Genomic DNA, 14,200 nt, shown 5'->3' with positions numbered 1-14,200 from the left:
CTTACCACCCTTATTTTATTGAAGTCACTGAAGCTCAAGGCAGGGGAGGTGGCCTGCCCAGTGTAAATTATAACTCCTGCTGGTATAGCACTTGACAGTGGGACATAGCCCTAATCTGGTAAAGGGGACACGGTCTGGGGAATTAGGGCTTGTACGGACATCTTGAGGGGCATGGGTGTCATTCTGCCTTCACACCTGGTTTCTGGTTTGAGACTGTGTGGACAGTAAGTCAAATAATGCGCAAGGCAAACTAGTGAGGAAGAGGAGAAACTGAGGGAAGCTCAGAGAGGCAAAGGAATCTGCCTAGAAACACAGGGTTCTAAATAATGGGCATCCCCTCTGTTCACACAATAAGCCAAGGTCCTTCCCTAGCCTTTGCCTAGGATGCCCCTTCCCTCCCCGAAACTGTATCCCACCCCCATCCCCACACTGCATCTGACTGCTTGGCTGGCTTCTCCTCTTACTTCCTCATCCCAGCTTAGACATGGCCCCTCAGAAAGTCTTCCCTGAACCCCTCCCCATTCTAAAGCAGGTCCCTCCTGATAGCTATCTCAGAGGCTGGCCAAAACTACAGCCGAATTTGGCAGTTGTTTTTTTGTTTTGTGATCTGTGGGCTAAAATGGCTTTTACTTTTTAAAGCATTAAACCAAACTAATTCAAACTAAACAGAACAAAAACCGAAGAATATGCAATGCAGACACTGTGTGAGCTGCAAAGCCTAATATATTTACTGATTGGCCCTATACAGAAAAAGTCTGCCAACCCCTATTCTATCTCATAACACCTTTTTTTCCCCCTTCATTGCCCTTAGTACACTTTGCAGTTATATATTTATTTGGGTGTTCACTCGTCTTCTCTCCTGTTAGCATGTAAGTTCCATGCTGAATGGGATTTTTAGGTATAGTCGAGCATCATACCAGGAACACAGTATGTTGTCAATGAATACATATTGAGTGAGTGAATGAATGACCCCAAGGTTCAACCACAGTCTTCTTATACCATATTCCATGTTCTTTTCTCTACATGTCTCTCTGGCTTTGCAGATGTAGGGGTAGTGTAAGGATCGGGTGGTGCTTCCCATGTGAGAAATGCTCTTCTCCCTGCCTAGGGGCAAGTGGCAGTCCACGGAGGCAGGGACATCTCAAGCACAGCACAATCCAACCCAGTGAGCTTGGGCTGAGGGCATTGGGCAGCTGCTCTTCTGGGAGGAGAGCAGGGATTTTCCCAGGGTCCAGAAGAGGGTGCCAAGGACAGGCAGGCTCAGAGGAAACAAGGAAGCTGTCCAGCTGTGTCTCCAGCAGGAAACCAGGCTTGGTAAGCAGAGGATTAGCCCCTGAAAGATGTCCAAGCCCAGACCATGGAACCTGTGAATGTGAAAAAAGGATTTTGCAGATGTGATTAAAATTAAGGACCTTGAGATGGGGAGTTTCCTGGGTTATACAAGTGGGCCAAATCTGATCACCTGAGTCCTTATAAGCCCAGAACCTTTCCTGGCTGGGTCAGAGACATGAGAGGGAAGAAAGAAGAGAGAGTTGAAGCATTGCTGGCTTTGCAGATGGAAAAATGGGACCATGAGTTGAGCAATGTGGATGGCCTCTAGAAGCTGGGGATGTCCCTCATTTAGAGCCAGCAGGGAAAGGCGACCTTAGCCCTATAACCACAAGGAACTGAATTCTGCTAACAACATGAACCACCAATAAAAAGGATCCTTCCTAGAGCTCACAGAAAGGAACAAAGCCCTACCAACACCTTGATTTTAGCCTGATGAGACTCATGTTGGATTTCTGAGCTAGGGGAACTGTAAGATAAGAAATTTGGGTTGTTTAAAATGCTAAAACTGTAGTAACTTGTCATGGCAACAAATGCACTAGGAAGCATCCTTAATAACATTTTTCCCAGTATCTAAATCTTAATTATTTGCAAACATTTAAAAAAGTATATTTCACATAAAAATCCTTATTTCTGGCTTTTCTTAAAACATTGGGAAGACCTGGTGACACTGGACCAAGTTTCATGGGGCAGCAGTTGGTTGGAACTGGCAGTGGCTGCCCCTCTCTTTGGGTGGGTTCTCTCTCCATTCCCAATTGTCCTACACCAGGTCTGCTTCACTCCCTTACATTACTGCCCAGCCCCCTAGAGTTTGAAGTTGAGTGCCCAGAAGTAAAAGGCATTGTGTGTGGGATGAAGGAGGATGTCAAACAGACCGGTGAGAAGTTTGGGGATGGGGGTAGGGGGGAGTTTGGGACAGTGCAGGTAACAATAAAATCTATCCATTGCATGCCATTGCATTTGATGCCATAAGTGACTACAATTTTGTTCAATCATCAAAATGGGCCACAGCCTCCCTGTAACTTGCTTTGAAATGTATCCTTGATGGATGGAGAGAGGATGGATAGATTTGTTATAAAGTAAGTAGTGGAATTTAATTGTGGGATATAGATAGCATGAGCATGAGTGTTCACTGTATAATTCTCTGAACTTTTCTGTATGTTTGAGAATTTTCAGAATGAAATGTTGGGGGAAAAGTGGGACAGGGTCCATGGTTTCCTTAGTCTCAAATTCTACCTTTGCCAAAGGTATCTGGGGAAGGCGTAGGAGGCAAGAATGAATGCTTGGGGTTATTTCCAGCTATGTGAACAGGATCCCCCTAATTCCGGCAGACCAGTTCCAATGGTCATGTCAGTCAGTCTTTTTCCCCTTGGGACCTTATAGGCTGCTTTCCTGTCCCCTCTTGCTCTTCCATCTTGCTGGGCTGTTTTTATCCAGTCCCCAAGCAGACCTCTTTTTCACAACCCTCCACCCACCCAAAAATAAAATAAAATAAAAAACCACACTTCTTTTGCCCTTTGATCATCTCAGCACGCCTTCTCCAGGAACCTTCTCTTACTTTGTTATGTTGACCTTCACAAATAAATGAAAGCACCTCCTCTTAAAAGCCCCTTTCCCTTAACTTCAGCTGAGTTTTTTGCAGCCAAGAAAGACAGGCGATATCTAGTTTTCTACATAAGTTCCTGCCGTCCATCCAATTTCACAGAAGGCTCACTCGATTGAAGCAGGGTTAGAGTGGGGGAAGGGGGGTTTCGCTGTAATAAATTGCCTGGAGTCCAAGTGGTGAAATACAATATAGCTATTACCGTGGCTCTCTCATACCCCAGAGCTGGGCACTACAGCCTGCCAGCAGATATACAAACACAATCATGTATTAAGGGAAATAGACAATGCCATGATAGACGAAATTCACTTCTAATTTAATTCCATTGTGGAATTAAAGATTATTCAGAACTCAAATAAAAGGCTCACCTTGGATCATAGCCCTGAACTTGTGCTGTCTTTTTTTTTTTTGGTCTATTCTCATTTCCTTTATCTGTTCCCCTCCCTCCATTCATGCATTTTTAAAATAAACACAAAACAGCACTTTGACTTTTGGCATGAGTACCAGTCATTAGTTTCCTCCTAGCTTAGCAGAAGCTATTTGTTTAAAGGAAGAATTGTGTGACATACTCAAATTAATCTCACGAGTGTCAGCAGGGAACCCAGAAAGAAAACAGTGCCACAAACTTGTCCACAGGTCACCTTCATGTTGGCAGCCCATGAAAAGCTCCATTGCTTTCTTCTTATCAGATCTCAGACCCCAGCAGGTGGGTTAGGGAGAGGGCCTGGGGATGGCACCCCTACCTCAGCAGTTCCTTTTAAGACTTGTCTGCACGTTGTGTCTTCAGATCTCAACGGTGGACAGTAGAGTTTGCCATTCTTTTGCGTATGATAAACAAGGAGCCCATCCCTTTGTCCAGATACCTTCAATCTATGGTTCAGAGAATATGGTCTCCAGGAAGGTGAGACTAGGGCACTGCCCCAATGTGAAGAGGATGGGCATGGCTGCTACAGCGAACCAAGACATAATAACCCTACCTGCTCATAGGTCACCATATCTGAGCATTTACGGAGCATTTTCCTGTCTCTGGGAGGCAAGCAAGCTAGGGAATGCTCACCCCTTTATCCAGAAGAGGAAAATGAAGCCCAAAGGGGTAAGTGACCTGGATCCAGGACTCAAATGCAGTCATTACTTATTTAAAATTACATTTATAAAGCTTTTTTCTTGATGACAAGAGTAATAATTGCTCAATGCACACAGTTTGGGAAACAAAGAAAGGCTCAAAGGAAAATGACAACAACAGCCAACATTCTGTCTGATGCCTACCCTTGGGGATACCTTTGTTGAGCACTTCAGGACAGATGCTTGTCTGGGTTCTTCTCTGGACATGAATCTGTTTCTATAACAAAGCATCCAGGACACAGACTTTCTCACATCCCCTCACCTCCCAGATGATGTCCAAGTCTGTGTGGGTTCCTAGACACAGCCCTGCCTCCTGAGATGCCTGGAATAGCCCCTGTAGGGAAGGACTGGACAGAGGCATGTCCCCAGAGAGGATCAAAGCAGTGATAGTGTAAAGCTTCCAGCAACAAACACATCAATCTTGATACCCTTTTGGCTCAATATTTCCGGTCCTGCTAAAGAAGAGACAGCTGTGTAGTTTAGAACCTTCCAATCAAGACCTGAGTAAAAATCCTTTTATTCCTTGCACAAGCACTTCAATTGTCACTTGGTTCACAGTCTGATAAGGTTCCCACCCTGATTGGGCAAAGTTTAGTTTAAAAATGTATAGCATAAGGACAACAGGGGGTATAGTCAGGGATATTTGTTGAACACACAATTTGAAATAGTGAAGAGTGGAAATAAAGTGAAAGTCTGTCAAAGGGGAAGATGAAATAAATGATGAAAAACTGAAATGAGTATATTCTGATAAACGGTTAAAAAATGAGGTGAGAAGAGCACATTCTGGGTGTCACAGCTCTCTGTGACTTTGCTGGGGGCTCACGGGGCTTCCCCATGCCTGGGCAGCCCAGCAGGCCAGACCTCCCAGCCTCCCGGCTTGCCCTGCTCCCCACCTGACTGGGAAGGGGGTGCTCTGAAGAGCAGCAACGTGCGCAGGGGGGCATCGAGTGCCCCGGACCGAGACCTCAAAAACTGGAGCTTCTAATTATAGACAGGCCTTCGCAGTAAAGCAGGTAGAGACCATCAAAGAGGGTGGCTACAGAAGAAATATCGGTGCTTTATTTGGAGACAACAGCGCCTGATATTGGGGTCAAGAAAGTGGAACCCAAAGGAGTGAAGCCACCATGTAAATACTTGGGAAACTGGGGCCAAGAGACATTAAGTTTTACCCCTGAGGCCACAGGACTAGGAGTGGATAAAAGATGCACCCCAGGCATCTACGCATCAACTCACATTGTAGCTATATTCTATGCTGGGGCAGGAGGAAAGTGGGCTGTAATGCACAGGGAGCCCTTGGAGCACACATATTCCTGTTGATGATTCTCTCCTCATTACTTCAGTTTCCTAAATGAGTTTTTTTGTATAATTGAGCTAATTATTGTGAGGCAGCAGGCTAGCACAGAGCATAAGTCCCACTTGAACTGGAAATGTTCCCGCTAAGTAGAGGTTAGGAATACCAAGGAGTACTGTTGGCCTGGAGAATTGGTCAGGCTAACGCTGAGCGGCCTGTCCTTTAGGCTTAAATAACCATTGCCCTAATTGAGGCTATGACTCAAGCCATCAGCTTTGCTCTGGCCACAAAGTGCATTGCACTGAAAGCTTTATCATCTTTGGGTGGAAATTAGAACTCTCACAATAAAACAATTTCATCACTGAATACCGGGATGTGACACAGCTTAAATAAAAAAAAAAAGGTGACAACGATGATAATAATAGAAAAGATTCATTAAGGACTTTCGATATGCCAGGCAATGCTCTAAGCACTTTGTATGCATTAAGTCATTTAATTGTCACAACAATCTTACAAGATAGGGACTATTATTATTCCCCTTACATAAACAGGAAGAAACAGGCACAGAGAAATAACCTAACTTGCTTTAGGTTAAATAGCTGGCAAGGGATGGAGCCCCACCCATGGTGCCATTTATATACACTGATAGTTTTATAAGGATACTGTGTAAATGCTACTAACTGTACCAGCAAAAAGAAGAAAGAATGGATAACAAAGCAAAAATTGAGTTACTGAGTTATCTGATTGACAAATACAGCAGCATAAGATGCTCAACAGCATACTGTTCCCCACAGAATTTTTAAACAACTAGCAAAATTTGGCAGAGACATCTTCCTCAAACTCTGAAAAACAGTTAAAGGGTTGCAGTAACTGGGTGAGTACTAAGTCAAGAAAACACAGCTTTAAAAAGGTAGGAGAAACTCTTGACATTCTTGCTGGCTCTTCTCCTATCTACTCCATGGCAGTGTACAGCCAGCCTGCACTCCCACTGTGTGTCCTAAGCCCTGTTCTGGAGGTAGGAGAGTAACCCCAATGTGCATTCTGGGGTGCATGTTTGTCAGTGCCAATCTATGGGTGCCAGTCTACTGGGTAGCAACATGGAAAACTGAATCAGGAAATTGCTTTCTCTCAGAAGTTGCCCTGCAGGCAGAAGCAGCTGATGGAGAGAGCTAAAGCAGAGTAAGCAACAATAAATAAATAGGATGCCTGCTCTCACCATTGTTATTCAACACTGTTCTGGATGTTCTAGCCAGAGCAATTAGGCAAGAAAAAGACATAAAAGACATCCAGATTGGGAAGGATGACATCTCCCTACCTGCAGATAACATGACCTTATACATAGAGAATCCTGAAAAATCTGTAACAATGTTACTAGAGCTAATTAATTCAGCCAAATGGTGGGGGTACAAGATCAACATGCAAAAATCAGTGGTGTTTCTATACACCAGTAATGAACAATCGGAAGAAGAAATCAAGAAGAAAATTCCACTTGCAATTGCAACTTACAGAATCAAATAGTTGGGAATAAAGTTAATCAAGGATGTAAAGGATTTGCACACAAAAAAAATGACAAAACATTGCTAAAAGAAAGCAAGGAAGACCTAAATAAATGGAAGGACATTCCATGCTCATGGATTGGAGGACTAAATATCATTAGGATGTCAATTCTATTCAAAGCAAAGCACAGATTCAACATAATCCCAATAAAAATTCAGCCTAACTGGAAGAAACAGAAAACAAATCATCACATTTATATGGAATGGTAAGGGGATTTGAACAGATACAACCATCTTGAAAAAGAAGAACAAAGTTGGATGACTCATATGTCCTGATTTCAAAACTTAATACAATGTTATAGTAATCAAAACAATGTGGTACCGGCAGAAGGACAGACATAATATACCAATGGAATCAAATTGAGAGTTCAGAAATAAACCCTCACATCTATGGCACTTTGATTTTTGACAAGGGTGCCAACGGGGAAAGAAAAATGATTCCAACAAATAGTGCTGGGAAAATTGGATGTCCATATCCAAAAGAATGAAAATGGACACCTACCTCATACTCTACACAGAATTAGCTCAAAATGGTTCAAAGGCCTACATATAGGAACCAAAACTATAAAACTCCTAGAAGAAAATGAAGAAACATCTTCAGGACCTTGTATTAGGCAATGATGGATTCTTAGACTTTACACACAAAGCACAAGCAACAAAAGAAAAAAAGATGAATAGGACATCATCAAAATTGAAAACTTCTGTGCATCACAGGGCTTCATCATGAAAGTAAAAAGGCAATCTAAATAACGGAATAGGATATTGGGAAACCAAATATCTGATAAATGCTTAATATCCAGTATATATACAGAAATTCTATAACTCAACAGCTAAAACACAAACAACCCAATTAGAAAATGATCAAAAGACTTGACTATTTCTCAAAAAAGATAAGACAAATGGCCAATAAACACATGAAAAGATGTTCAACATAATTAGCCATTAGGGAAATGCAAATAAAGATCATAATGAGATACCATTTCATACCCACTCGACTTACTACTATTCAAAAAGCAGAAAATAACAAGCTTTGGAGAGGAAATGGATAAATAGGAACATTTGTGAATTGCTGATGGGAATGTAAAATGGTGCTGCCGTTATGGATGACTGTTTGGCAGTTCCTCAGAAAGCTAAGTATAGAATTACCATATGGCTTGGCAATCCTATTTCTAGATATATACCACAAGGAATTGAAAGCAGGGACTCAAACAGATACCTTCACACCAACATATACAGCAGCATTATACACAATTGTCAAAAGATGGAAGCAATCTTGTGTCTGATGCTCCTTTTATCTACCTTGTCAACAGATGAGTAGAATATATGGAATAAAAATAAATAATAGGGGGAATAAATGTTAAAATAAATTTAGTTTGAAATGCTAGTGATCAGTGAAAGTGAGGGGTAAGGGGTATGGTAGGTAAAATTTGTTTTTCTATTTTCGTTTTATTTCTTTTTCTATTGTCTTTTTATTTTTTTTCTGAATGGATGCAAATGTTCTAAGAAATGATGAATATGCAACTAAGTGATGATATTGTGAATTACTGATTATCTATGTTAATTTTTATTTCATTTGTTATCTTTTTAAATTAATAAATAAATTAAAAAAAAGAAGGGTAATATGAAAAAAAAAAAAAGATGGAAGCAACCCAAGTGTTCATCAGTCAATGGACAGACAAACAAAATGTGGTATATACATACAATGGAATATTATTCAGTTGTAAAAAGAATGACATTCTGATACATGAGACATGGATGAAACTAGAAGACATCATGTTGAATGAAATAAGCCAGATGCAAAACAACAAATACTGTATAATTTCACTGATACAAAAAAACTAGAATAAGTATAAATTCATAGAGTCAGAATACAGGTTGTTAGGGACTGGGTGGGAGTAGAGAATGATAAGTTATGGTGGGTTGGAGCTATTTACCGCAGAAAAAAAGATGTTCTTAAATTTAACCCATTTGTGTGGGTGTGAACTCCTGCAACTAGAATCTTTCGATGAAGTTACTTTAGTTAGGATGTGGCCAACTGACTAAGGATGGGTCTCAACCCTATTACTGAAGGCCTTTTATGGAAGATCAGAGAAAAAGAAAAAGCCAGAGGAAGGCACCAGAAGCTGAAGGTCAACAGAACCTGGAAGAGAAAGGAAAGGCCAGGAGAGGCCACCATGTGCACTGCCATATGACAGAGAAGCCAAGGACCAAGGGCAAAGCAATCTTTGGGAAGAAAGTATTGCTCTGATGACAACTTGATTTGGACTTCTCCTAGCCTTAAAACTATAAGCTACGAATTTCCATGTTTAAGTCAATCAATCCATTGCATAGTGTTTGCTTTAGCAAAAAGGAAATTAAGACAGGAGATAATGTTTAATTGGTATTGAGTTTTTGTTTGGGGTGATGGAAAAATTTTAGTAATGGAAGCTGGTGACAGTAGCACAACATTGTGAATGTCATAATGCCATTGAATTATGTATTTTGAATGTGGTTAAAAAGGGAAATTAGGGTGGGCCACGGTGGCTCAGCAGGTAAGAATACTTGCCTGCCATGCCTGAGGACCCGGGTTCGATTCCCAGTGCCTGCCCATGTGAAAAAAAAAAAAGGGAAATTATAGGTTGTATATATGTTACTAGAATGAAAATTTAAAGAAAACCATAGAACCATACCAGGTAAACAGTGACCCTCAGGTAAACTATGGGTCATAGTTAATAGCATAATTAGAATAACATCATTTCATCAATTGTAAAAATGGTACCACACTAATGCAAAGTGCTAGTAATATGGAAAACTGTGTGTGAAGGAAGTATATGGGAACTCTGTATTTTCTGCATGATTTTTCTGTAAGCCTACTCCTCTAAAAACAAACAGAAAAATGAAGGCACTAAACAGGACTTTGAATTCCTGGTCTTCTAGTTTTTGCTCTGCTATGCAGCAATCCAAGTCCCTGACTCCGGACCTCAGTTTTCTTTTCTGTCAGCGGGGGAGTTGGACTTGTGCAACAGGCAAGTCTTATGTTCCAGCTCTGCATTCCTTCCTGTCCTTTAGATAACAGCATCTTGATTTTCTTGGGTTCTCTCCCACACTTCATTCCACCATCTCCTAAGTTCTACAGGGTTTGGGTGGAGCTGACTTCTCTATTGCTTTCCTGATAGGTAAGGGACCATAGCCCAGTAACCAGAGCATCATTTCTTTCCAGTCACAATGACTGGTTCAGGGATGGGCATGTGTAAATCAGAGTACATCTGTGCTGAGGCAATTGGAAGACATGTCACCTCTTTCCTGGAGAAATTGATCTTGGGAGGATGGAAGCCTTTTTCTGCTTAGGACTACCATGTGGACAGATCGAGTCTTACAATGCAGTTAGTATAATAGAAAACCAACAAGAGTGGACAGAGTTTCTGCTCATATCATTTGGGGACCTGGAGCCAGCATGTCTGAAATGAGTTTACTTTCAGTTATTGGGCCAATACATTTTTCTTCTTAAGTCAGTTTAAGTTAGATTTCTGTAACTTTGTCTCTAAGCACTTTTAGTGAATGAATCTATTTTGGACCTAATCATGAGTTCTGAAGGACAAAGAGGCAGGTAATTCTCCAGGAGTTACCTCTGGTCTGAAAGGGTTGGTTTCCTTCTTGCAGTACATGAGAAATTTTGCTCACGCACTGACTGGGAGAAAGTGGCACATGTGTGAAGGCTTCTGCAAGGGTAGGAGGCAGTGAGAGGAATGCAGGATAATTCAGCTCATTTGTGACTGAGCAGCCCCACATTTAATATTCCCTGAAGGATTCTGAGTTCCTGGGGCACAAAGATGAGTCTAATATATTGGCCCTTAAGATGCACCCTTGGGCTTAATGCTGGAGCAGTAGACTATAAAAGAAGAGAAATCAAAATAAGAGGGATGCATTTCAAAAACCTCTCCGAGTCAACTTTGAAACAGAATAATCCAATCTTTTAAAAAGAGCTATAAGGAACATTTCATTCCCTAGCATGGGATACCATCCAGAGACCAAATTAAAATGCAAGTCAATTAAACAAATCCTTTATTGCATGTGCCTGAAGGAGCATGAAAGCTCCAGACCTGGGTTCCAGTCCTGACCCTGCCACTCTGCAGCTGTGGGTCCTTGGGCTCATTTCTATGCCTCTGAGTCCTTAGTTTCTTTATCCATAAAATAGAGATGGTGACACTGAGAATTAAGTGAAATGGTGAATGTAAGCCAGTCAACATGGGACAAGCTCACATACAGGGAGAAGTAGCTAGTTTGTCCTTGGAGATAGGTAACTGTAGAACTGAACTAAACAAAGAGAATGCTCCTGTTTGCAATTCTCTTGGATCATCCCAGGAGAAGGCCCATGGCTTCAGTAAGATTTAAATAAGAGTTTTAGTTCACTTAAGCTGCTGAAATGCAGACACCACAAAATGGGTTGCCTTTCACAATGGGGATGTATTAGTTTACAAGCTTACACTTCTTAGGCTATGAAAATATCCAAATCAAGGCATCATTAAATGATACTTTCTTCCCAAGGACTGGCTACTGGTGATCCAGGATTCCTCTGTCACATGGCAAGGTACATGTGGCATCTGCTGGTCTCTCCCTTCTCTCTGGGGTTTCTTTGCTTTCAGCTTCTGGCAGCTCCATCTGTGGCTTTTTTTCTCTCAGCTTCTGTGTCTCTGTGTTTATTTGAATTTCATCCTCTTATAAAGGACTCCAGTAAGAGGATTATGACCCACCTGAGGCATGCCTCAATTGGAATAACCTAATCAAAAGGTCCCACCCACAATAGGTCTACACCCACAGGAATGGATTAGCTTTAAGAACATGATCTTTTCTGGGGTACATAGTTTCAAACCATCACAATGAGAGTTCCGCTTTTGTGGATATGAGTCCCCATTCTTGGTATTCTCATGCTTCAGCCAGCTCATGTCTCAAATCATTCTCATTCACTCACCCCCACATTCATTCATGTATTCCAGAAATGTTTACCAAGCACTTGCTACATGGCAGACACTATGCTAAACCCTGAGATTACAATGGTGAGGGACAAGTCATTGTTTCTGTCCCCTGGGATACACATTCTAATGGAGAGAAGACAAATAACATAAGCAGCGACAAAGTACAATTTTCCTCCTGCCTCCTTGCATATGACTGTGAGGTGAGAAAAGAATGCAAACCACCCAGAAAGACAAAGGGTAGAGGCATTATGAGCAGCACATCCTCACACCCAGCCCTGCGCCTAGTCAAGAGCAAGCCAGAGATGAATGGCTGCTGGGATGATCTGGAGTTGGAAGGAGCTTGCTCCAGTCTCTTTCGTTTTCCAAGTGAGGAACTGACACTTATAAGTGGTGATCTCGTGTCACATGGCCAACTGGTGTTGGACTGGGAGGAGGAACTGGTTTCTGAGTTTAGTCACAACATAAAGAGAGACTACTGGGGGAACTGTGGATATAAATAACACATCTAAATCATACATGGGTTTCAAGGAGCCAAGGTCTGCCACCATGTTCCAGTTGTCACCTATAGGCTTGGCAGGTCCTTGGGCAGCTGGACTATACAGCCTGAGAATTAGGATCTTCAGGCATCTTTTTTTTTTTTTCATGGGAAGGCACTGGTAACTAAACCAGGTCTCTGGCATGGAAGGTAAGAACCCTGCTTGCTGAGCCACCGTGGCCCTCTTCAGGCATCTTTATACGAACTTCAACAATTAAAAACACATATTAGTAAAAATGTAGATGCTTTAAATAATGTTGGTTCATGATCATTCAATGTTTGTCCTCATTTACCAGAAGTATTTTGGTATAGGTTGGAGCCAAAAAGACCAATTATTAGCTGTATCATCTTGGGCAACCTCTGTAAGCTTTAGTTTCCTCGTTTGTAAAATGGGCATGTCTCTTTGCAGATTTGAGCTGAGACATGAATAAGAAAAGGACATGTTGATGCTCTACGAACTTGAGGAAGTATCAGTTGCCATCTTGGTCCAAAAAGAAAATCAATGCTGGTCAGGCCAATCATGGTACTTATCTGCCAGCCCCCTGAATTCCTTCTGACATAAAAAGCCATGCGTACCTCCCTGACCAAGGAAGGAAGCCAGGGTGGGCCTAGGACTTTCCCTTCCCTGGCCACAACTTCCTGGAGCAGGAGCAGAATCCTGACCCAAAGGTAGCTAATCCATTGACCTGTCTATGTGCCCAAATGAGGTTCACTAGGCCAACCAAATTCTCTTTTATGGGGACTTGATCTTGATATATGGAAAGAGGGTCAAAGAGTTAACGAGAGGAACAGACACTGAGGTACATAGGGAGGAGTGAAAGCCTCTTGAGGGTGGTATACAAGAGTTCTTGATAGAAGGGATATAAGAATTCTTGATAAGGGAGTCATAACAGAAGGACTGGAGGCTCTCCCTATTTCAGGTACTGGGAGGTCTGGCTGTAACACGGCTCCTCCTTGTGGGAAGGCTGATGTCTGGCTTTTCCCACATTCCCGTGGGACACGGCCACCTAGTCAACATTCTGCTTCCTTTTATTGCCCTGCCTCCTTCAGGGGTTTCCTCATTATTTAAGAGCCAAGGAAGCTCATCCTGTTCCTAAATCCATTCCCTGGAAAGAAAAACCTAAAACAGGTACCCAAAGGTTCTAATGGAGTTGAAACAAGTATTTTTTTTTTCTTTGTTATTTTGAAAAGTACTGGATGCTTTTAGAATTAAGATTTCTAAGCTTCAGAAACATAACTAATATGGAAAACTGGACTTCCAAGTTATGGACACAGAAACTGCTGGGCCAGGTTGTTACTGTTTCACATAACGAGCAACGCCCTCTGGATACTGCGCCAAGCAGGCCACTGTGACACCACATGTAGTTCCCTACAGCCCAAAGCACTCCACTGTCACTGTGCGCTGCACACTGCAGCAAACTGCTCTCCAGGGATTAGAAGGGTCAGCTGTTTTTTTTTTTAGGCAATGATTATTTTTAAAATCCTTGTGGAGTGTCTGTGTGTTGGGAAGCTCCCAGTGTTTAGACTCCCAGGTAAACAACCTTCTGGAAATTCTCATGGGAACCAAACTCTGTGTTATCCTCCTCCACCAAACAGATGACAATTACAGATTGTTCATTGTTCAGATGGGAGCTGGTTTATGTGTTTTGAAGGTAGGAGAAGCCAGGAACCTCTTTGGATTAAGGAATAAGGCAGTAGGCAACTACTGTTCCCATGCTATATGCACAGCTTCAACCTGAGAAGCCAAGGAGAACCATGAAAATCAAGGCTAGAAGCAAATCTTATTTTCTCTGTACTTTTTGTTTTATACAT

General features: G+C 42.0%; 1 protein-coding gene across 2 annotated transcripts in view; it reads right to left on the bottom strand.

The window, feature by feature from the left end:
• Nucleotides 1-14,200, bottom strand: part of GALNT10 (polypeptide N-acetylgalactosaminyltransferase 10) — a 239,554-nt gene that overhangs the window by 105,241 nt on the left and 120,113 nt on the right. The gene's annotated exons all lie outside the window — the stretch shown is intronic.

The sequence above is a fragment of the Tamandua tetradactyla genome, chromosome 20 (genome assembly GCF_023851605.1).
Source record: "Tamandua tetradactyla isolate mTamTet1 chromosome 20, mTamTet1.pri, whole genome shotgun sequence".
In the NCBI taxonomy this organism is placed as follows: Eukaryota; Metazoa; Chordata; class Mammalia; order Pilosa; family Myrmecophagidae; genus Tamandua; species Tamandua tetradactyla.
Note: the sequence above shows the minus strand (reverse complement) of the source record. Positions and strands in the feature narration are given on the sequence as shown.